The sequence below is a fragment of the Manacus candei genome, unplaced genomic scaffold, assembly GCF_025592945.1.
Source record: "Manacus candei isolate 608988 ecotype Guabito, Panama unplaced genomic scaffold, ASM2559294v1 h1tg000067l, whole genome shotgun sequence".
Lineage (NCBI taxonomy): Eukaryota > Metazoa > Chordata > Aves > Passeriformes > Pipridae > Manacus > Manacus candei.
In genome coordinates this window covers 8,658,989-8,683,875 of record NW_026138115.1, presented here as the reverse complement: position 1 = coordinate 8,683,875, position 24,887 = coordinate 8,658,989, and the positions used below count along the sequence as shown (strand labels likewise).

At 39.8% G+C, this 24,887-nt stretch overlaps 1 protein-coding gene across 25 annotated transcripts in view; it reads left to right on the top strand.

Annotated features, from left to right (window-relative positions):
- Positions 1 to 24,887, top strand: part of NRXN3 (neurexin 3) — a 1,015,491-nt gene that overhangs the window by 595,047 nt on the left and 395,557 nt on the right. The gene's annotated exons all lie outside the window — the stretch shown is intronic.

Below are 24,887 nucleotides of genomic sequence, written 5' to 3'. Positions count from 1 at the left end.
TTCCGGAGAATTTGGCATTACCAGAATTACTGTTGATTATATACAAAAGCATTCTCTTGGTTGATGTGGTGTTTGGATAATGCTTTAATGATGTTGGCATAAACAATTAGTTAATATACTATTAGAAGGACTTAGCAGGTGCTCATGTGTGCTATGGGATTTTTCCAGCTATTTGCTTTATAGAAAAAAAAAAGCAGCATGTTTCATTGTTAAAGGTGTTTTGGAGTTAGGTCTCCCTTCTTCTCTCCTGTTCTGTTTTTCTCACTTCCTTGTTTCTCTTTGCTTCTTTCTCTCTCTTTTGCAAGAATTCTCCCCCCCTTTTTTTTTCTTTCCCTTAGACAGAAAATGATGTTTGCTGCTTATGGGGTATTGATTGTGTATTATCAGTCAGGCTCACACATCGACAATTACATGTAGTGCCAAGGTAGCCGTGACAATGAGGACCGGTTGCCATGGCAGTGAAAGAGGCCTATTGCGCTACCAGGCGCCTGCTCCATAGCGATAATCGTGCTGCTCATTTCATTTTAATTGAAATTTGAAATCATATTCTCTGTGAAGAAGCAAATGGACCTTTTCTCCTTTTTTCCCAATTTTTTACCCACCACCAAAAAAAAAAAATAATATTAGAAATATGAAAGATTTACACATTTCTTACAGCAAAATATTAACTTCCTGACAGTCAACACTGAAAGATTGGAATGAATACAGAACTTTATAAAGGTAGTTTTTCAGTCTTTCTCATTCGGTTCCTAATTAATTCCCAAATTTCATTTTTCACTAACCTCATGTTCCATTTGCTCTGCTGTGTTCTTTTTTTTTGATACCAGATGATCCAGATAGTCAGCTAGTTCTTTACAAATGTCACTGTTTTCTGCAAGCTACAAACTCAGATTTGCTTTAGCAGTGAATAAAAGAACTTTCCCATTGTTACTTATATAATTTTTATTAAGTTTATTGTCTAATATAAGCAAAGTTTTCCACTTGGTAAATTGACATACCTCCATCAATGACAGTAAAAACACACTAGCTCTTGTTTTCAGAGAACTGAAAAATTAGTGAAGAGGTGTGGAGGTGATTGCTTTTTTTGGGGAAAAAAAAAGTTTGAAAGCTAAAGAATAGTGAGAGAAGAGGATACAGAAAAGTATATCCTGGTGGCAGTAAGTTCAAAGGGAAAAGGTTTTGCAATGACAGTATCAACACTGGGAGAAGGACAGCGACAAATACTCACAAAAAGAAAATTATCTGCTCTTTTCTTGGTGCTGCTTAGATGACGTTAACCTTCTTGGAAGCTGAGAACTAAAGATGCCTAATGCTTTCATCCACGTTTGGTTCTGCACAGTGTGCCTGGCTTTTCTGCAGTCTTTCAAAATGGCCAGAACTTGAGTGTATATATTGAATCCACTGTTACCAATTTGCTATCCCATTTGGGACCATGGATTCAGGGAGTCTCACGCGTGTACCAGTCTTGCCATCTAGTATTGATAAAAGTTAGACAAGTTGCACATAAAAATAGGATTTTTTTTTTTTAATGTTATTTTGGTTCTGTTTGGACTCTTGAGGCTTTCCAAACTAGGAATGGGCCAGACAATTAGAGGAGTTTACAGTTACTAGCTAATGTCTTTCAGATGTAGAGAAAATGTGTGCAAAATGCACTTTGTCACTTCCAGTTACATCTTTGGTTAATTCCTCTCCTATTATGCATCTGATTATTGGATGAACCTGAAAGAGAATTTTTAAATTTCAATCCTAAATTTCAAAAGGTTAAGACATTTTAAGAGTTTGTTTTCAGCCAAAGTTCTTAGAGCTAAACTCCAAGATTTAGAGAGGTTAGAATGAAAAGGTATTAACTGCTCACAGAGTTCTCTGTGTCACGGTTCCAAATGTGTTAATGTTGTGAAGGAGCCTGTTGCTGGCTACTTTCACTTCAGTAAAAGATTTGGCCTTTTAACTCCTAGTAATCAGTCTTTGCCACTACTGGAATTGAACCTGAGACTCTGAATCTGCAGTGAAACCAAGCATTTTAATGAAAATCTGACTAATGTACGGTCAAGCTAAATGTATCCCATCTCTTGCTTACCTCTGGTATTGCTAACCTCTGGCATTTGATGAGAAGAGCAGCAAGCTCGGGCTCCATAGGTAGCTTTGTGATGTAGCTTTAGCACGTGAAATGACATTGAGCGCATTTACCATGTGTTTCCTTCAAACATTGATTAACTTTTATCCAGGCAGATTCCAGGATTTTTTTGACAATTTGTTGGGTTTTAGGGTGGTGGTGGTGTTTGGTTTTGTTTGGTTGGTTGGTTTTTTACTAATTTTGTTTTGTTTATAAATGCCACTTTTCTTTCTGAAATCAGGTCAGGTCAGGTCAGGTCATGGTTGGGCTTCACGAACGAAGATTTGGGGAGGGCTCTACCCACGTTTGTTGCAAGCGCATTGGTGGCTAAAAAGGCCAATGATACAGTTTTTAAGTTGCTCACAGGTGTGGGGCCAGATGAAAACACACTGCCACCAAATATACTGATCCATGTTAAATTTAAATTGCTGGTATAGAGCTATTAAGAAAAATGTTTGGGGGTTAACCTTGCAGTGAATGGCAATATTTAACCTAGATCAGATACTCTCTGTTTGTTCTTTTCTAACTTTATGCCAAAATGGTCATTATCTGTTCTCTCTTAGCCAGATGAAAGCCCGTATAACCATGAAAATCAACATAAGGTCTGGATTGTGTGCATTGATCATTCAAAAGAAAAGCAACCATCTGCTTGCTGCAGACCTAGATCTCAATTTATACTGCTGGGTGATCCCCAGATTGCTTGGTAGCAATTTGTTTTTCAAAAGAAAGCCATGGTCCTGCAACTGGCAAAGACCTGGAAGCACTGTGCACACTAGGAGGGTGGGTGCTGGCTCAGGGGAAGTACACCCGCTCTGGGTTCCTCTCACTGTGGCAGCATGACTTATCACTGTTCAGTTCTCCTCTCCAAATGCTGCCTGAACCTCAGTCTGGTTAGCATTTGAGGTCTGATGCACTTTCAGCTTTAAGTGTTATGCTTCAAGCCTGTCTGCTGCTGCCTGCTTTGGAAACATCTGTCTGAAAGTAAATCTAAGGCCCTAGAGGTGTTTTGAAGCCATTACTGGTGGCAGGGCTGAGATTAAAGTAATTAAAAAACCCAACTGAAGCAAGTGGTGAGAGAGACGGATAAAGTGTGAGGTTAATATTAAAGCAGGGACAGTGGAGGAAGTAGAGGTCCATTTGTGCCAGGGGTTTTAACAACCTGTGCTCTACATTGCATATCCAGACATTCTATCGCCCGACATCCCCGCCCCCCCCTTCCCTGAATCCTCACAGACCAGCAGAGTTCTTAATTAAGTGTCAAAGAATTGATTAGCCGGAGCTCTTGCAAGGCAATTCCATTGATGAAACCATTTTGTCAGGCCGACTGATATAATTAGACCAAACAAGATGTGAAATCTTCAGTGTTTTGGGCTACAGTCCAGTAATTATTTAATTTGTAATAAAAAGGAGCTGGGGAGGGAGATGGAACAGCAACAGAAGTAAAAAAAAAAAAAAAAAAAAAGAGGACAAAAGTTTGCAAAATGTTAAAATGTTTTTCTTTTCCTCTCTTCCCACGGTTCTGTCCTCTCGCGGGAGCTTGAGCATTTGCAGAAAGCTGCTTAGTGTCTGTGCAGAGGAAACCTTGGTGAGCTGTCAGCACTTGTCCGTTCCTCTGGAGACATAATATTGCCTTTCTTGCAACTTTTCAAGCTGCCAGGCCCGATTTAGACAGGGCTAAACATACCAGTGCTGTTGGGATGATCATCGTTACTGAGATTGTGCTGTTCATTTTTGAAGATGCTACTAGTGTGTCTGAAGGAGTTAGGACGGAATCATCTTTTTAACAATAATTAACAGTTATCTGTCAGTTTTCTGTGGATCTTTGTGTTTCATGGAAGAGAGCCAATAAATGCCCATTATACAGATGGAGAAATTGACCTTCAGAGTAGTAGTGTAGTGTGATGGGTGCTCCATTGGAGAGAAGAGGTATGACTGGGAGTAAGACCACATGTCCTAACTGCTAGCCCAGGCCCCATGCTACCAGACCATGTTTGTCATTCATGTGAACAGCAGCAGGATTTTCTCTTCCTTCTCCACCCTTTGGTGAGATAGTGGCTGAGCTACCATTAGTGTAGCATCGTAACTTACTGCTGCCTTGTATTGTTAGGTTTTCCACACTTGCCCTCTGAACTGACTCTTTGATGACCCCTTTTTGCCACAGCACACTTCCTTGCACAGTGCATTTGATACTGATACTACAGGCTTTCATACATTAAAAATGAGTGAGGGTCATTACACAAGTAAGAAATACAGGTATGCAAAATTTTCCCTTCCAAAATCTGGAGAGCAGCAGTCTGCAAACTCTCCCAAGGACTTTTACTACAGAAAGTGACCATACAGCAAATCCACAAGAAGAGACCAGAAGCCCTCCATCTCTGTCTCCTATTTGATTCAATTTGTGTTAGCTACTTTCTTGAGCTATTCTACTTGGATTTTAAGAGTGTTCTTTGTGAGTTTTTTTTAATGTGTTTATTTATGTGTTTTATTTCATTGCAAGAACAGGAGATAAACTCCCCTTTAGTAATAGAAGGAAAATACTCCTATGTGCTATAGGTTGGCAAGAGAAAACTGTGGAAAGGAAGAGAATATAAAAGACAATCTGGTTATCAAGTAAAAATCACATTCCAAAGATGTTTCACGCCTTGCAGTGCAAGCTTTTCTCCCTGAGCTGTGATTACTGGATGATAGCTCTAGCCCTACTCCATCCCCCGCACATCTTCCTCATGCTATTACAGAAAATACGTGCGCTGCCTTCCTCCTCTTCCTCTCTACCACCTCTTTCTTGTATTCTTCTTTTCTTGAGGGAGAGGTAGATATGCACGTGTCCATGTAGTGGAAACAAATGAGGCTGGCAGAATCAAAGACTGAACAGAAGTATCAGCTGAGTTACAGATGATAATAAGTTAGAACAAATCCCCATGTGATTTCTGAGCGTGATGCACAATTCTCCTAGAGACAAGGAGCTGCCACATTCCTGTCCCCCCATATTCCACAGGGAAGGGAATATTATATCATCTGAATAGTGCCTGAAGCAAAGGTGGAAGGTAAAAGATGTATTTATACAGAGGCAGCCACAGTAAGCCCAGAACAAAATTACTGAGCTAAGGTAAAGTGATGGGTAGGCCAAGCTGCAGGGAGAGCAATGCATTGTCATCTGCCCTCCTGAGTTCCATAGAGCAATGTTTGTGCTGCATATTAAGGCAGAGAGCAGAGCCCCTGTGGAAGTGCAGAGCTGGTCTCTACCACAGTGAAATCTAAAATCCAGCAGTAACCAGGTGCTAAGGAATTTCCTTGGAGACCCCAGCTGTGGAAAAACATGATAAGCTGCTAGGATGCAGTCATAAGAGCAAAACTCTAAAAAATGTGAGGATGCTGTTTGTCATCCTTCAGGAGAGAGTGCTTTTTACTGAGCTGTGACCACAAGCATAGAAATCTGAAGATACATTTCTGTGGATTATAAATGGGTTGTGGCAATGCAATTTATCAGGATGCAAGACCCACCCTGTCAAGGCTGTAATTAGTTTCTGGAAGTTGTTGAGTAGAGAGTATATATCTTTGTGTGTGTGGATATATATGTATTAATATATACACATACACATACCTGTAGAGAATATAAACAACAGCTACTGAATAGTTCTGAAGGGGCTGGATCTGAGGGGGATATTGTTTTTTCTGTGGACCCCTTTTAGTGTTTACAGTGGGACAATCCATCTGCCCATGGGTGCTTGTCTTATGTAGTCATGCCATGAGCTTATCACAGGAGGCTTCTGAGTATCCTATGTAGTTTACCACCATGTGATGTCCAACAGAAATACTTCCACACTGTGGGATACAGCATTAGGACAGGAGGACAGGAGTGGAGCGGATTTTGCACAAACCCTAAAGAAGACAAGTCCAAGCCTTTGTAGCACAATCCTCAAAGTTGAAAAATCAGAACGTTTTTGCTCCACACATTTATAGCACTCCAAACTACTCCTTAAACATGAGAAAACCCACGAAAGTTGCTCTCTTCCTTGCTTTCTTTCTCATTCTCTGCTTTCTGCAAGAGCACCATGCATTTCTTAACTGTCACTACAACTTATCTGCTGGAATGGTGAAATTTTGTCTGTTAATTAAAGAGCTAAGGCCAGCGATGAGTGATGAGCATGACTGTGGTGTGCAGCCACTGCCCCAGTATTTATACTGTGCTTTTCCTCTAGTTTCATAGCCCATACGCATTTCTTACAGTGTGTCAAGAGATGTTTGTTTCTTTCTGTTTAGGCAAGTGAAGTGTATAGATCAAATGTTCAAAGCTATTAAAAGTATGTTAAATCAGGGACATCACTGATGTAAGGGCATTAATGAGAGACAACCCATGGTGTTTGGCAGTATTGATTCTAGTGTTAGGTGGCTGTTAAAAACATTAAGCATCTGATCCATACTTTTTAGCGGCCTAAGCAGAGTGGGGATAAACATCTGAGCACACATTAAATGACAAGACTTTGATGTTGCTTTTGTGGGTATTGAACGCAGGGGATGCATTTCTCTTTCAGGCTGTGTTCCCTGGAGTTTGTCACCCAGTGCAAAGAGCACTGAGAGTTTATACCTGCTCGACATGGAAGAGTCACAGGACAGCATGGTATGGAGGCATCATCCTGTTTAAGTTCCAGGACTAAGAATAAGATCCCCTCATCATTTATTTAGAACTTCTTTACCTTTTTCTGTCAGTTTACCACTATCATCTAGGTACTCACAGTAGATTTTTAAAGTGGAAAGTCTTTCTTGTACCTTTTCTGGTATTTCTGGTTCATGTTTGGGCAATTGAAACAACATAGCGTTTTTAGTTTCTTAGGCAATTTTCACTTCCCACTTTCAATAGTGACTGTATTATCAGCTGCAAATATGGAAGAATAATAGGGAAGAACTAAAAGTGTTTTCCAACATTTAAAACAGTTGGTTTGAGCACTGGGACAAGAGGTAGGAAGGTCTTTCCTTGTCTGATGAACTGTGCGTTTCTATATGGGCTCCTTCAGCAGCTTGAATCAGAGTCTCTCGGCTGTGTCATAACTTCTCTCCGTTGATGGAGATTCTCTATTAGTTCAGGCACAAAGATAAAGATGTGTCATACAGTGTGTTAAATTTGCACATAATAAAATATACAGTTTCTGCCTCAGCAGTCTTGTGATCTAAATCTCATTCCTGCTGTTGCTGTGGAGCTGTGAGATGGCCATAGGGTATAGGAGAGTGCCAACCTGGTGGTGGCACATCTGTTGTGTTCTTCTGCCTCAGACCCTTTGCCCAGGCCTGGTTTAGAGCATTTGGTCAGAAGCTATCACTATGTAGCCTAGACAGTGGTGGGATTCCTGTGGGTGTAATATGTTCAAGCTGTGAGTTGGCATGTCACTCATAATGACTGACAGCTTAAGATGATTGAGCGAAAGTGTTGTCAGGCTTCATTGTCAGGCCAGGAAGAAGGATAGGGGCTATAACTTGGAGGCTTACCTGGAAGCAAGAAGGGGTGAAGAGGAAAGACCATTAGGCATTTGGAGGTACATTTCTTTTTCTTTGCTTGAGAGCAGATTTGGGTGTTTTCAGAGTGGAAATGATGGGGGGAGGGGACAGATCTGTGGAGCTGTACTGAGGCACCAGCTGCAGTGAGGGATGCTGAGAGCCAGTGAACATGAAAAACGGATGCAAAGTAGAACACTCTTTCAAGTTGGCTTTCATTACGTGGGATCAATGAATAAAGTGTGTCAAGGAAAAGACAGGCCCTAGTAGTAGTATATATTTTCTGCATGTTGAGCTGCAATTTAGAAGAAGGTGAAATTAAAAGAAATTTAAAAGGCACAAATCTTTACAGTTTTCCTTCTCTGGATTTTGCTCCACCTGCTTCGTGAGAAACCCTGATAAAACAAGTATTGCAGGTTTTCATGAAAAGATGTACACAGCTTCTGAAGAGAGTTTACCTTTACTTAGAAAGTGACTCATTTTTACTGAGAAAACACGTGTGCTTTGAAGGTGACAGTGTTTATGTTTTGAAGAGATGGGACCATTTTTAACATGATAATCAGGGCAGGGGGAGAAGGGAGATGAAAGTGATGCCATTTTTAGGAGTTTAGGTTTTTAATATTTCCCATACTTTGTGTAGAGGAGTAAAGTGACCTTGCGCAGTGACTGGCCTTTCAGTGCTGCACAGCTGAGCACGGTGCAGGGTGCATTGGCCCAGTTCCAAATGAGTGGTGTCTCTGTAATGTGTAGAACAGATCCATGCAGAGATATATGTTGTTCTCCTCACAGCAGTGTTGTGTTATCCATATATAGCTGTTGATATCTGCCTCTTATCAGGGACACAGTACTTTCCAGATGTGCTGCTTCTGACTCTGATACAGCTTGGATACAGCTGGTTCATGGCTTTCTGAAAGATGCTCCTCCATATGCTTCTTTCTTTTCTGGTCATACTGTAGGGCTTAGTTGTGTCCTTCATATTTTGAGAGGATACATACATTGAAGGGTGTGAAATACTCTGCTAATGGGCTGATAGGAAGTCTCAGTGGCAAAAAGTTGTGGTCGGTATTCACAAAAGCACTTCGTGATTTAAAGTGCAGCTTAAATAATACCGAAACCTCTGTTTAGGCAGCATAGCTGCCTAGGGCAACGTATGTATCTGCATTTTCTGGTGAAATTTTACTAAGAAGTCTTCTATTCTGCTCCTGTGTGCACCCAGAAGTACTGCCAACTTAGCTGTGCTGAATGTTTGCATAGTTTGCTTTTTCGATGTCCTTGTGCCCAACTCCTCAGGTGGAGATGACAGGGTGGGAGGAGATTAGAAGAGGCCACTTTGGTAGATATGCTTTTTTAGACTCCTACACCTATTGGGACCTTTGAATACCTTCCTTTAAGCTCAGAAAATCTTCCTTCTTTCGGGGGCTGTGTAAATACATTGTTCACAGTCCAGATCCTCTGTGTCAGAGTATTTATTCAGGGTACTGCAAAGATTCATACTTAGTATGTATTGGGAAAGTGACCTGTAATTTAACAATGATTGTCATCAGTTGGTCTAATCCCCACTCAACCACTGTTGAAAGCAATTTTACTACTAATGAACATGGGACGAGTGGTTTCCAGTAGCTGCCACAGTGATTGAAACCTGTTGGAATGTGATCTTAAGCCCATTTGCTCAAATAATAATAGGCACAATTTTTAACCCTTTGTGAATGCAGAATTAAAACTGCAGGACATAGAAATCAAGATGCATTTGAAGTATTTTTCACTTTAAATAAAGTCAGCAGAACTTTTAGAGAAGAAAGATATATCTTCTTCATGGCTTATGTGTTTTTATAGAATTGATTGCAAAGTCCAAAAGTGAATTCTTTATTTCAGATGATATATGAGCTGGAAGGGTGCAAACTTCAGATCACAGGCTAAGTTTACAAGGTTGGCAATTAGGAAAGGAAAAAGCGGCATTTTTTCTTGAACACTAAGTGTACATGATATGAGACCCATAATGGCTTTTTAACTGAGCTGCTTTCCTAGCATAATTGCACTCTAAATTATTTGCAATAGAATACAAGGAGAGATCAGATATTGGCCACTTTCGCAATAAAGGCAGGATTTTCAAATGGAGTCTTCATCTACCATTAGGGTAGATATCAGAAAGATAAAAGAAAAATCACAATTTCATGTGATTTTCACTTTGGAAGTATTTAAATCCTCTGCAACCATTTCAGTTTTACACAACAGAATTGTTCTCACAGTCTGTACATGCAACATGCATATTTGTAACTGCCTATGCAACATATTGGTTACTGGAAGGCCAAAGCTATTGCCAGTCCTTGAGATTTGCCCATCAGAAAGATCTGAGGCCTAGAGCAGCAATGCAGAGCAAAAAGGGGCTGGATGGCTTTGCTGGTCTGTGTTTTCAGCTTGCAGGCCTTTGTGATCCAGATGCTAAAGCTTTCCTCATTGAACTGATGGTTCTCAGGGAAGTTGTATTTGCTCTGTGTGTATATAGCAATAAAATTCACCCTCCTCTGGTTTTCACTGTCACTGACAAACCTGGTAATTAATCAAGACTGTACTGTGGTTGACTCTTTCTTATTTTCTTTTCCCCCTTTCTGAAGTGAGTAATGAAGAATGATGTCTTCACTTCTTCACATCCACACCTCCTCACCTGCTGAACACTTGAACTAGTCCCATTGACAAGCAGCTTGCACCAGGGAGAAAGTGCCACAGATGACAAATGTGGCTTTGGAATTTGGCAAGCATGAGGTCAGCTTTGTGACACTTCTCCATTTGCCAACATCAATCTTTCTCTGTCAAAGTCCTTTTTGTCCTGTCATTTTTGCTGTTTGTTTCCCATTATGCATCAAGTCCTGCCTGTGCTGGCTGGAGACTGTACTTGCTCAGCACACTAGGAGAAAACCTTTCCTAACCAGTGGGGCAAAGTGCCGTAATGATGGTTAATAGAGGTCAGTGCTGCAGGTCAGAAGAGGCTATTAAGAAGAAAGACTGAGAAGAGGTTCTCTGTGATTTTCAGATGCTTCTCCAGCCCTTGCTCTCAATCTTCTTTTTCTGCACAATAAATCTAAAAGAATCTTGAAGGTCAAAATAAAATCACAATATAAAGTCTGCTGTAGAAACCAAGAGGTGTTTCTTTTTTCTTCCACACAAAAATGTGAGATTTTAAAATGTAAGGAGTTGTCACTGTAACAGCAACATCTGCTAATAATTCATAGTTTCTACCCACATGTCACAGCTCAGATGATTTCAAGTCATCTAAGAATTAAACCTCAGAATTCCTTTGAGGTAGATACCAATGTCATCATCCTCATATCTGAAAGGAAAGGAAACTGAGGTACAGAAATGAGAAGAGATTTTAGGTTTCACAAAGGTTTATTGGCTAGTCTGGAATGGGAAATGAGGCCTGTCAAAACTGGAGATTCTGTAGGCAACAGTTAATTGAAGTATAATGGAATAAATTGTATAATTGATCCCTTGTGCTATCATGATGTAAGAATGGGCTTCCATGAAAGAACCAGAGCTAATCTGTTCTTTATGAAGATCATTGGTTTTAAGTTCACTTATTAAAGCATCTGTGGTTTGGGGACATTTTTGAAGATCACAATTTGATGTGCAATCAAGTCCTTTATTGACATAATTTGCTAGACTAAAATGAATTTAATTGTTCTCTAGTAACGTGAATTATTCACAGCTGTTTAATTAATAGAATAACTTTGCAAAATCAGAGAGCTGGTCATTTCACAATGGTGCTATTTAATTCAGTATGTTAGGAGGTTCCGAAGACAATGCTGCGTAAGTTGAAAAGAGGATGTCTAATTCTCTATACACCTGAAACACCTAAAGAGGAGATCCATTTCCTGTGTAGTACTTCCCCAGGACACCCGTTGTCCCAAGTCTTTGGTTTAATGATGAGTTCACAAGGCAATACTTGACATGGACAAATGTGCAGAAGTGCATTAATTGTGGCCATAGCCTTTGGCTGTTGCTATCGAAGAACTAGTCTCTTCTCTTTTAGCTTAAACTCTGGTGGAAGGGAGGAAATGTCACAAAACATGGCTATTTCTGCCTCATAATAACATAAGAAAGGAATAAAAGAAGCCTCCAACCCAAGAAAACAACAAGCAACAAAGGATATGAAAGCATTGATGTAGGTTACTGTTTCTGAATATTTAGATCTCTTCTGATTACAAGCATAGGCTACATATTCCAACTCATTGGAAGTTAGAGTCCTATTTTCTCATAAGAATTTATTTTACTTCATTTTCCACCATTCAGCTAATTCTTCTTGTTATGTTGTTTTCTATCAGGTTGAAAAAGGCTTTTAACTTTCAGCGTTTTCATCCATTGAATGTGTTTACACTTGCACACAAAGCATCAAGTTGACTATAGATGTATTCATATTATGTGACATAGTATGTGATATATTAGGGTGCTAAGTGATTCCACCACTGGAAGTGGAAACTTACTCCAATAAATCCACATATGATGCAAGGATTATGAAAATGCTTCTGTTATATTTGGCATACTCAGATTTTTAAGAGAGGTTTGCTTTTTTTGAAAAGCTGAAAAGACAGAAGCAGTGATATGTCTTCCTACAGATTAGAAGTGTTTCACCTTCTTTCTTTGTAAATCTGACTCCTGAGCACTCACTTATCTTTATATATGACTGCCTGTGTTTTATGAATCTCATGAACTGTGTTTCCCATATATTTAGAATCTATTTGACAATATGTAAACTAGACATACAACATTCAGAAACTGGCTTTTTTCCTCTGTTCTAATTCTTCAAGCATATGGCCTCATACAGTAAATACACCCTACCATGTGCCAGAACATACAGTGTATGTGTATATATATATATACACACACATTGAGGGACAATCTGTCATTTTCTCCTTTCACTAAAGGCATTCTTTGCTTTTCACATCTCCTAAGGGAGCCAAACAGTTGTATGTGGATTTAAATGAACAAACTAAATATGTGCAACTTGACTAATTTGTGACTAAGTAAAGATGAGATAATTATTTGAAATCAAGGAGTGAGAAGCGTTGCTTACAGTGTATCATAGCAAAAAGTACAGCAAGGGAAAAGAGAAATCTTAAGAAAGGAAGCTTCACCTGAATGTGGCAGAGGGAAAACCTCATGGCAGTAAGATTCACCATGTCTCAATAGTGGTATTTTTACTAGCTGCTTGTTCAGACTTGGACAAAACTGCTGGATAATTCTTGCTCATTGGTACGCAGTGCTGTAACTCCCATGTCTTGCAGTGATTCCCTGCTGTCTTAGGCCAGGGTACAGAATAATGTTCTTACTGGTTGTGAGATGCAGTTATAGAGATTATGTTTAGCTGTTATGGAACCAAAATTGCATTGTGAATTTTTTTCATGTTATCATCAATAAGGACAAGTGACCTGGCTGGCTGGTATCAACAGTGGTCAGGAAGGGGTTTTGGCCAGGTCTGCTGTGAGGTGGCAGCAGTTGGCAGCTGGCAACAGGCCACATATTTTGACAGCTCTTCACAGTAGTTGGGTTACTGCTTCTGAGCATATTCACTGAGAGATGTTGACAGTGGTTGCGAAGTGCTGTGGGACAATATTTGCTGTAGTCATTGACGTCAGTTAGGATCCAACAATGGTTTCAAGAATCATTTTCTGATGAATGAGTTGTTGTGGACTCGGGTTGATAATACCAGACTAGAAGCCAAAAATGGTCTGTCCTTCCTCTGGTTTCATGAGTTGATGATCAAGGCTGTGCAACAGTTATCTGGACAGAGAATACACTGAAGTGAGAATTAGCAATGTTGCTTCCTTCATTAGAAGATGAAATGAGGGAGGAAAACAGATGTTTGCAGACAGACTTATCTACTCACCTCTCTAATTCTGTGTGTACCACAATGAGAACAATACACTTTTTCTGAGTGGTAGAACTGTACAGAATTCCATGTTTTCCAGGCTCTGCTAAGCTGGAATGTATGAATAAGGCAGCATGGAGACTCTGCGTGAGCTGACAGGAAGAGGTTTCACCTTCTGAGTATGTTCTCTTGAGACTTCTCTTAGGAATATTTAGTCTTTCTTTTGTAATAATTTTTCCCGTGAATTCTTTCTGTTTGGTGATTTGCAAAGTGGAGGGAAGGAGGTAATATTATCTATCTGCTATGGTTCATGGTTTTCTGTGCCCTGTGGAATCAGTAGGTTGGAGAGCGCTAGTACGTCCCTAGCTCTTTAGTTTTCTCCATTTCTCAGCAAAAGAATCTGAAGATGTACTTTTTACTGCAGCCTTGTTTTTACACTCTCCATAACTATGTTCCAGCTTGACAGTCGCGTGTGAATGTGAGTCATTGTGCTGTAGAAGATGCTACATATTGTTCCCAAGCTAATTTTATCTTTGGTCCTTATATAATGAAGTGACTGGTACCTTCTAGGTGGGCAAACACCAGTAGTGTTTGCTCCAAAACTCTTCACACTGAAATGTGAAGTTCATTATTGAGAAATGGATTCCCCTGTGGCACACATCAAGCTGGGCAACTTAGGGTTTTAAAGCTCACCGCAGTGGCCAGTGGAGAGCTTTGTGCTTCTGTTAATTTTTGAGTATTTTTCTTTAATTATATTGCATCTGCCTTATGCTAGTCACTGGCTAAAACATATTCCAGATGTGGTTGCTTTCCCAAAGAGATACTATTCTAAAATCAAGTTGCGAGATGACCGGCAGAGATGATCAACAGACAGGGGCAGTACAGATTATGGTGACAGTTCCAACCAAGGGAAACTGCTGTGGCCACAACGCACTAACCTTCACAATAATGAACACTCAAACTGTGGTAAATTGCTACTTTAGCAAGTATCTCAAAAAAATCCGTACATTAAGAAGAGGAATATAAGAACAGAGGAAAGTAGTCTTTCACTTCAAATGCTTGGAAACTCCAATGATGAAGGCAGTATCTATGTTGAACAGAAGGTGATCAATGTGTTTGGCATTAACAGCTGTGAGCATGCAGTCAGTGTGGCCAGAGCAGTCCAGTGTGTTTGCTAAGCCCACACTTGTCCAGTACCACTGCTGGTATATGTTTATGAGAGAATACATAAGTGTAATGTGCTTGTCTAGATGACATCCTATCTATTTGTGGGAAGCAGCTCTGAGTCTGAAATTTTCTTCAATATTGATCATTGAGTGCAAATCCTGCAATAATGTTACATCTTCAATTGATTCTCAGGCCATAATAGAAGTTAGTAGTATTACTCTTATTTCTAATGTAACATAATTATATATTTTCATATGGTACATTATTGTATGCTATTATATGTTATTGCATAATATAATATTATTATATATTTTTATATAATGTAAACATTGGAAGATGCTTAGCAAAAGCCATTTGGTAGTCACTGCAGATGTCAGGGACGAATTGGTTTCCTTCAGCAACAGATGCCAGGACCGCATTTAGGCTACAGACTTTTCCTGGTTCCAGTTGTAGAATGGAAACAGTAGGAGATAAAAATATACATTGTCTTTGTAAATAAGAGGGAAGGGAAGTTATTTAATTTGGGAGTACTAACTCCTGTAAAGGTGCTTCTGTTTGTATTTACAAGAATTCTTTCTATCAAATAAGATACAGTGAAAAAAAGTTAAAAATTGTGAGATGTTATGGGAAGATGCCAGTGTGACCCAATGAACAAGCTGTCATTTCAGGAGCACTTGCAATTTGTGCTCTTTTGCCAGGTGCTCTTGAAGCTTACTGCCAAGGCTCTCTCTTTTCTGTGAAGACTATCAATCTCCAACTATCAACAGCTGTGTAGGAGAAAAGTGATCCCTAAATTAATATCCTCGGAAATATCTTATTAAGAACATTTCCAGGATCATAGCCCAGTCTTACACTCCTTATTTCTAAGAAAGACTTGGGATTTGTTTGGGGTTTTTTTAAATGCAAATCCTATGGATTAATAGTAATTATAATACTTTGGTCATGTACAGCACTTCTTGTATGAAGAACTCAAAGTATTTTTGTCCCTTTTATAAACTATGAATAGGATGTACAGAAGATTTATAAATGACTTGCTGAAGATGAACTGGCAAAGATGTGGGAGGTCCAGCAATAAAATCAGAAGTCCTTCTGTCTTTCTGACCTCTTGACAGTGGCTACTGTGTACCACATAATGTTTAGTACTTGTGTATCTCTTTTCCTAGTCTCTTTTCTTTGGATTCCCATTGCTATTATTTTAGTTTCTGTAAGGTTTATAGCAAATCTGAAAAAAAAGATGTAAGACTGGACATTATTTCTGTGTTATTTGAACATATCTCACTTCGGCATCTTTACCTCTCCTCACTTGCCTCTACTGATGTAAAACTCCTTTGAAATTTGACTTCTACTTACTATGAAGTGAGTATAATTCTTCCATCAGTCCTGGTAGGGGAAACTGAAGTTGTTTGTGAGAAAAGTAAGCAAAGTTCCTCCCCCCAAGGTGCACGATGACATTTTGGGGTTCAAGTCTCCAAAAATCAGCCTTTCTTATGTTTTACTTGTTGTGACTGACCCTGCTAATTGCCTGAAGGACAAAATGTACTGCATGAATTTTCCTTTTCCTTTTTTTTTTTGTTAGATGCATAGGTAATTTAGCTCCTTCTCTGTCTTTAGAAGGCAGTAAAACCTAAGGAACCACTGATACTGAGGTGCTGGACTTAAAATTCATTAAGTTAGGGGGCATGTGCCATGTGATTGCTGATTTACCCATGTGTCATAAGCAGGGAGCATAGATGAAGCTGGAGAGGACCAAACCAAAAGAACAACATGTGGAAGTTTGACCTGCTGTTGTTTGGAGATGGAGTCTTCTGTGCCTTTTTCTGCCCCATCAGGACTTTCTTGGGTGTGGGACCTCTCCTGCTGGCATAACAGTGCTGGAGCTGCCTTTTGCATACTCTGGTGGCAGGAAGGAAGGCCTTCTGTTGGCTCTGTGGTTCTGGGTTTGCGCAGCTGGAAGACTAAATCAGTGATACAAAGTGTCCTTCACTTGCCCTTTTGGAGAGACAATACCTCCTACCTTCACTGGGAAGAGTTAGTCCCACTCATCTCCCTCATTAGTACTGTTCTCTTTGAGATTTGGGAGTTTGATTCTCCTGTTCTGTTAGTACCTTAGCAGTGGTTCCTGCTACCATCCCTATCTTTAGTAACCTATGAAAGAGTGGTGTGATTTGAATTACTTTTATACTTGTACGCAGAACTCTAGATCCTTGAAGAGAAAAGAAGGTTCTTCAGATGCCACATAGGAGGAAGCTACTCAGGGATTTGGCTATAGGAGAATTAAACGGACTTTATAATTAGTTTTTTTTATTGCTATTATTTTTACTGTAAAATCACATTGTGTTTTTCCTGTAAGACAAGTCAAGTCTCAAATGCAAATGAGCTAACACAATCAAAAAATCTTTTTCTTTGAACAGTTTCTGATACAAGTTTAAAATTGTTCTTTTTACCTCTTTTTTTTTTTTCCTCATTCCACATTACATGTCACTTGCTATAATATTCACAGAAGGAAAACACAGAAGGGACTCAATGCAACCAGCTCTATATTTATCTATCTGAATAATAACAAAATTCAGAGGTGTTTGTCTAGTCCTATATTTAATAATGAGATGCTACAAAACATTTTTGCATTTTCTGTCTTCCAAATAGCTCAAAGCATTTGATCATCACCATTATGAGACAATCTTAGGTCCAAGGAAAGATTTTGTGAACTGTCCACAGCTGACATCCAGTAGAAAATAGAACTGAGGACAGGATCTGTGTCCTGAACCCTCAGGCCACTCTGCCATCTTCACGGCAACAACTGTCATATGTGTGTTCCCTCTTCTCCCCTGTCCCTGCTGTTCCAAGGTCACGAATCAGGGAATTAAGCTTCAGGAGCAAGCATCTCTGCTTGTGAGGCCCCTTGAGCTGAAGCCTTGTTCTGCAATTAGTGCCGCCTCAGCAAACAAGCTCAGACAGTGAAACAAAGAGAAGCCCTTGCAAATTGTAACCATTATCTCTGTAGACTTTCTTCCCAACCCTATGAGCACCACATGGCAATAGGATACAGAGAAACGCAGGCAGAAGTAGATTCACTCATCCTATGGTTATTCAGGATTATGTCTTGAAAGGCCAACCTGCAGCATCCAGGCATCAGAATATTGTCTTAGCCCTACTAAGTGCAATGCAAATATTAGAGCATGATGGCACATTTTTCTCATGTTGGAGATTAAGGTTAACAGAACATGGAAGTGTCCTCACAGCAGTGATCACTATTGTAAAAAATGGTTGATGAACTGGCTTTTTATTTTAAGTTGATGCATTTGATAGTAGGGTGTGGAAAATAACTACTGGAATGCCTTTACATCTTGACTTATAGATGTGAGCAGACTACATCTAAGCTATATAAAAAGTAACTAAGTAAAGCAAGCCTATTGTCATTTGGCTTAAAATCACCTCACAGAGATCTACAAGAAAGGCTCAAAAATGTCTGTGTGTGCACAAACTGAAAGGTTAAAAACCATTATAATTCGATCAGCAGTCTCCTGAAGAATGTATCATTGCTTCCTCCAGGTAAACAGGTATGTGCCTGTCCCGGGTAAACAAATTATCTGCTGAGAATTGTGAATGAGAATTGCTCGTGTGGACATGGAGCTGTAGTAACCACCTGTCATAGCTGCACAGGCATGCTGTGCCTCTGACCTTTCTACAGTCCTTTGGGGACTTTAATTCTTAGTACTCAGCCACTGGCCTTGACTAGTGTTCAGGGGAGAGCTGTGCAGTTGCCATGGGCTTTGGGCTTCACAGCCTCAGTTTGTTAGTGGTGTTCTTCCAGCAAGGCTTAAGACGTGTAAGACTCCTACCAGACTCAGACTCCTTTTTGGTTCTGCTTAACAACAAATAGTAGACAGAACAGCCTTGACAACGAATGACAGATTGCTAGCAATTTTAAAGGCAGCATTGGAAATTTTCTAGCTAAGAAGAAAAAAGCAAAGCATGCACATACCTGTTTTGCTGTGGTTAGTTGTCCTTATTTTTCCAAACATGGAGCATTGCAACCATTTATTGCTGGGGGGAGCCCAAGTCCTCAACTTGTTTCTCAACTGCAATATGCAGCTCAGGTGTTATTATACATTCAGACTTTTCTGACTGCTGTTTGTTAAAAGTTAATAGCCACATGATGTTTTCAAGTTAATTTTATTTCTGCAGAGTGGTAGACTTTAATCAATCGAGTCTAATTTACTGTGGGTGAATTACTAATATCTAATTCAACTATACTATTTCAGGCGGGGAAAAAAGTCTTCTTCAGTCACAGGAGGTTGCTGTTCAGAATTAACTGGTAAACTAGGGCATACATATTCTTCAATGAGATACTGATAGCATTTGCTGCTTCTTGCAAGAAGAGCAAAAATGATATTCTGAGGGTTGAGTACGACAATGCGATTAGTTGAATTTTTCAAGCTTCCTATTTTAGAAGCTTCGCTGAGATTTTCTAAGTCTGTTGGGTCTCCACGATGGTGTAGGATTGGTTGCTAAAGCAAAGGTATTCCAGACGCTTCTGGGCTTGTATGAGAGATCCAGACAGTTGCTTTCCTTATAATACCTCAGAATTTATTCTGTAGTTACTGAAGACTGGGGAAGTTAAATAAATCACAAGCACGCTCCTGTTGGAAAAGCAATATGTACTATAATTGTTGTTTTTATTATTATTTCATAGCTTTCCAGGTGTTCTAAAATCTGGTAAATATTTTGGAGCATTTGAAGCTTTTCCAAATTGATCATCCTATCTGTGATCGCAGACTGGCATTGGGAGGAATATAACAGTGCAGGTTATAGTGCAATAGCAGTGAAATGAATGGCAGTAGCAGAAAGGGAATAGTTCGAAACATTTGGCAGTTGTCACGTTTAGATACAGAAACAGATGAGCCATTGATTTGATTGAGCCGAGAATTTCTTGTTTCATTGTTCCCCTATAAAAATTTTCAGTCAGCTTATGGGATTTGATAGGACTCTTAATTAAAGAGAACTGACTTTTTTTTTCCCCCTTTTTTTTTTTTTTTAAAGACAGGTTTTCATCGTGTTTGTGTCTTAGTCTTTTAGTAAGTAGCGTTAAATGTGAGGATGTAAAATTCTGGCTTCTCTGTATGTCTCTTGATACAACTGAGGTAGCATCTCTTGCAGAATCTTCAAAAGGAGAATTTCAGGAAGCATAAAAAATTAATTACATTGTGGTTGTAATTCAGCAGAGGGATTCTAGTCTTTCTGGAACATGGAAGTATTCCTCAACCTTAACTAAATATTGCATTGCAAATCATTGCAGCTATATGTTGTGCAGTTTGCTGCTTTCATGACATTATAGGGTACAAGAAGTCCACCACCAGACAAGAGTGGGAAAGAGTAGGAAAAAACTACAAAGCTTTAGTGAATTACCTCCTTTGTATAGAAATGTACTTCAGATTGTGTATGAGAGACCTGGGTTAGTTAATGTGCCAAGGTTAGATTTAGCTAGAGCTCTGCATAGAAGATATATCGTTTAGCATAAGCATGGGGTTCATCTTGGTGTCAGAAATCCCTGCCCATTCTAATGATACTGTTTCCATAGTAGCTAATGCACTTCAGAAAAGAGGGAGACAGGAATCAAACTCATGACTAGTACGGATGTCCCAAACTTATGATGATATAAACTCTGGCACCCACATTGTCACGTATCTTTCAGTGTGTGGTATGTCTAGGAAAGTCACAGAGTAGAGCACTAAGGTAATTAAGCTCTCCTTTTTCCTAAGAGACTGTTCTGATTAGTCACTGCTAACAGCCTTGTCTTCATTGAATTCATGAGAAAGAGCTTGTTTTACCAAACTAAGCCCCTGCCCTCAGAGTAAATACTGGCTTAAAACTTATACTGGCTGAAGTCTGAGTGCTGGAGTTCTGATGATCTCTTGTTGGAATTAGTCTTGATTTGCAGTCATTTAACTTTTAGTTAATTAGTCTTGATTTGCAGTCATTTGCAGAATTGAACTTAATAACCAGTCTCTATGTTGACCTATTGCATTACCTACCTTGTGTATACGCTAAATTTTGTAGCAAACATCCTGGTGGAGCACAGTATGGAGTCTTACCATTTTCCTCCTGGCAGTATGCATCAAAACAGGGGAATGTATCTAGTGGAGTATATTACCATTGCTGGTCTTTGTGGCACACAAGCTTTCCCTTTGAAGGGGAAGTCCTACAGAGGACTTCCTGTAACCTTTCATTTTAGCTCTTACTACTTGAATTTTATGTGAATCTGTCTCAATCCTCTGTTCTTATCTATTTGACTAAGAGTCAGTTCAGTAAAGGACGTGTATTTATCTGTTCGCTGATACGCATTTCAAATTTGGAGGTTAAGCATGGGAGGATGTGAACTTGGTATCTCTCCCCTTTTTTCTAAAATGGACAGCTAAAAGACACCAGGTGAATTCAGCCTTGGAAATGCCCTCATTGACTCTGAAGGAAATCTAATTAACTCTCTCAGATGTAAGGGCCTAAGTGATGATGGATGAGTCCTGGCCAGCATGATTGTGATGCTAACTATGCTGCCTCAGGTAAAAAAAGTCAGACAGTTTGAATTTGGGCTAGTGTACAATGGTTACCCCATGGGCTGGTGATTTATTTGGTTTTGGCAAGTCTTGCTTGAAGCCATGTATTGCACTCAATAAAGGACAGGTAAGAGTGACAGATGCTTTTGAGGCTTTTTCTTATACCAGTGCTGCCAGTTTGTGCTTGTTTCTCTTCAGGTATTCATATATTCTTGCATATACAAGGGCCAGCAGTAGTCCCATTAATTGTTTAGAAAAAGGAAGTTCCAGTGCATACTTTCTGGCTTTTTTCCACAGTTCTGTGGGGTTGTTTTTCTGTGTAACAGTTTCCTGATTTTTCTTTTAAGTGCTTTATTAAGCACAGCTTCTGGGAGAGGGTACTAGCCTGACATCTAGAAAATCTGTTTATAAGTTCAGTTCAGCCTCTGCTGTTTGATGCTGGCCTCCTCATTTCACATTCTCTTTGCTTAAATTCCATCTTTTGTTGAATGAAAAAACTACTTCTTCCCCTTCTTGGTGAAAGATGCTCTCTAGGTATTATCATCATCACCTTTGGACCACTCTGAGGAGGACAGACAGTCTCTCAATATGTTTTTGTACTCCTACACCATCTGTTTTGCTGACGTGTTACAGATGAGATTTTGGAAGAGAGGGAAGTGTCTAAGATTTTAACTTCAAGTCTTAGATTTTGTTTACATTTTCTCCTTTCAGTAACTCACGGAAACCTATTTCTGTTCTGGCTTCATCCATCCTGAAACAACCCAATTACACCAGCTGAACAGATAATAGAGATAAAACAGACTGCAGAATTTTCCCAGGGCTTAAAAGCAGGTAGAAGGGCCATTTCTCACCTACCAGTGCCAGAAGCAGGAAGCTAGAAGTGAATCAAAGAACTCCTGAGATGCAGCAGAGGTACAAAGAAGTAAGTAGTTAACACTGACATGACCCTCTGAAGCCTGGAGGCCCAAATTTATATTCCCTTGTCTTCCTAGGAGATTACATGGCCGCAATGACCATGACAGCTCTTTTTGATAAGACTAAAGATGGAAAAGGTCTAGAAAATCACAACTAGTTAATTCCTTCTGCAGCACTGGTTGTCCCTCTGCAGAACACTCCTGGTAGCTTTATGTCTCGTTTCACCTCAGGCAGGGTGGTTTCTGGCATATTGACTCTTTAGGTTAGAGCAATATTCCCTCTCTAAACAAATACAGCAGTTTCTTGTTTGATCTTTTAGTATGTTCCCTTAGGCTGAATAGTCACATTATTTTTCCTGTGTCCAGGAGGCTACCACACTCCTCCTTGTTCTGCTGCTTAAAGAAAAGTAGATGTCACAATCATGAATTGCCTGCAGTGATTAGCACTTTTACACTACGGGAATTCTATGTTGATTTTATTAAAACAAAGCTGTATTCAACTGATTAAGATCTTCAGGAAGGCTTTTGACTTACCTTGGAGGTGAAATTGGCCCACTGAATGAAAAGTAGTACACTACTACTTTCTGTATTTGTCTAAGCTGATGCTTCACTGAATAATGTGAGTCATTATTTACGTGGTATATTAGAAATAATCATTGACTGGTGCTTGTGCTTAAGTCAGAAGGGAGATTAACATGCTTTGTGTCTTGAAATAATCTTTCTTCATCTCCAGACTGTGCCAGTTCTCTTGCTTAGTTGAAAACCAGGAGCTACACTGAAAGTTGTCAATTAATATTACATACTGTAACGGAACAGGCTGCTGCAGGGCTGCCCCACAAAACACATACACACACAAAACTTCCTGAGGAGAGAGTTGTCTGCTCCAAAAGCAAAGGAGCTGCAGTAAACTCACTGGCAGCTGAACATGCCATCTCTCTGGGGTGATGTGCTTGTGTTAGCGAATTTGCTGATATAAACTACAGGCTCTTTCTGTAGCACATTTCCCTGCTCTCTCTGTAGCACATTTCCCTAAAGATTGGAATGAGTCTATGTTGTGAAAGCAAGCTTCAAAGCATCTCTAGTGAGCACAGAAGACTTGGTAGTAAAGGTAAAAAGCCAGGGATGATGTAAGGGGGAAGGGAGCCAGGAAGAGAATGAGGCAAGAGAGAAAATACACAGAGAACTGTATTTGTGAGTAGGTGAGAAATTCCTTTGAGGGTACAAACTGACTTTATGGCCAAACACGTTTCAAAGGGCTGGTTGAATCAGTACCCCAGTGAGCACCAGCATGTCTGGGCTTGCTTATAATTTGCAGCAATCTCTCTTGTCCTTCCAGCCTCTTGTTTTCTTCTTTCCCTTTCATTTTCCCTGCTGATCTTTAGCATGTTCTCTGGAAGTAATGCTGCAACAGGGTCTCTAATATGACTGAAGAGCTACTGCCACTAAACTTGCTGAGAAATTATTTTTAATGAGCAAAAGTGTTGCACTGAAGCAGTGAATTCCTTCTCTAACACACAGAAAAAGATCCTTACAGTGAAAATCCTGCAGGAAAACCTCTTCAGATGAATTGCTAGTTAGAGAATAAAGCAGTTAGGTGAATAAAAGCCTGATTACATGTCTGGAGGTAGAATGTAATTAGAATCAGAAGAAGTAAATTAATAATTTGGCTCCTACTTCTGACTGAAGGCTGTGCCTGAGCAGTTTTATCCAATACCTGCTTCTGAAAAAGCAGAAGTATTACAAGAGGCAGAGTATTCAAAAGAGGATTTTGATCTGCATTTGACTGTCTGCTTATTTGTCTCTGAACTGGGACTGTAAAGTGGGAAAGAGGCATTTCAAGCTGTTGTCTACACAAGGTGTTCAGTTTGGACAGGGCTCATGACATCTCCAGTTGCTCTGAGACTCTGTGATGGTAATATGACAGAATGACATTACATCTCTGCACAGGCTGGCAGCATGATGGCACTGCATTAGATAGACATAGTAGGGGCATGGAGAGTTTTCACCCTTATTGTGAACATCATATTCCCTTTGGTCAGATGAGGCTAATGCTCAAAAATGTGCAGCAGACTGCTGAGCTCCCAGAGCTTCCTCCTGGCTCCAGCTTTGAGAAGCTGCTGCCTCCCCTGAGCTGCCTGCTCTAATCTCAGTCCCCAGGCAGCATTTATTTAGCTTGGAGTAAATGGTTTGTATTAACCTCACACAGACTTAAGTGCTGCTTACATACCACTTCCCATTTATTTATTCCTTTTTCTCATTACAGTTTTGCCCCATTTCCCTTGGGCTTTTTTTTTTTTTTGGATCTTCGGGTCTTTCCCTCCAAGCCAGCAGTCATATAGAGAAATCCAGGCATAAATGTGAAAAGCTCACATACCCAATAAGCCATCATTTTATTTGGGATATGCCTACTGGGTCATTGTAGACCATTCCAATCCTGGAATCTATTCCCAAACAGGAAAGTACAGTCTCCATTTGGCAGCACAGGGCTATCATTCATTTAAATACATGCAAAAAGCCCAGTGCCAACTATCTCTCTTGTGCTTGTGACCACTCAGCCTCCCATCGTCATCCTGGGTGGTTCCCATCACTAACCCGCTAGAGCTTCCAAAATGGGGATGGTACCACCACCTCTTCTAAGTGACTAGTAAACTGCTGTATGCAGCCTAGACTGTTAGCAAAACTTCTTTATCCAAATTAGCTTGGGAATGGCTCTGTTTCTAATCCAGCTGGATTTCTCACCTCTTCTTGTTGAATATATCTGAACTTTGCATTTACAGTGTAGCTTCTGTTTG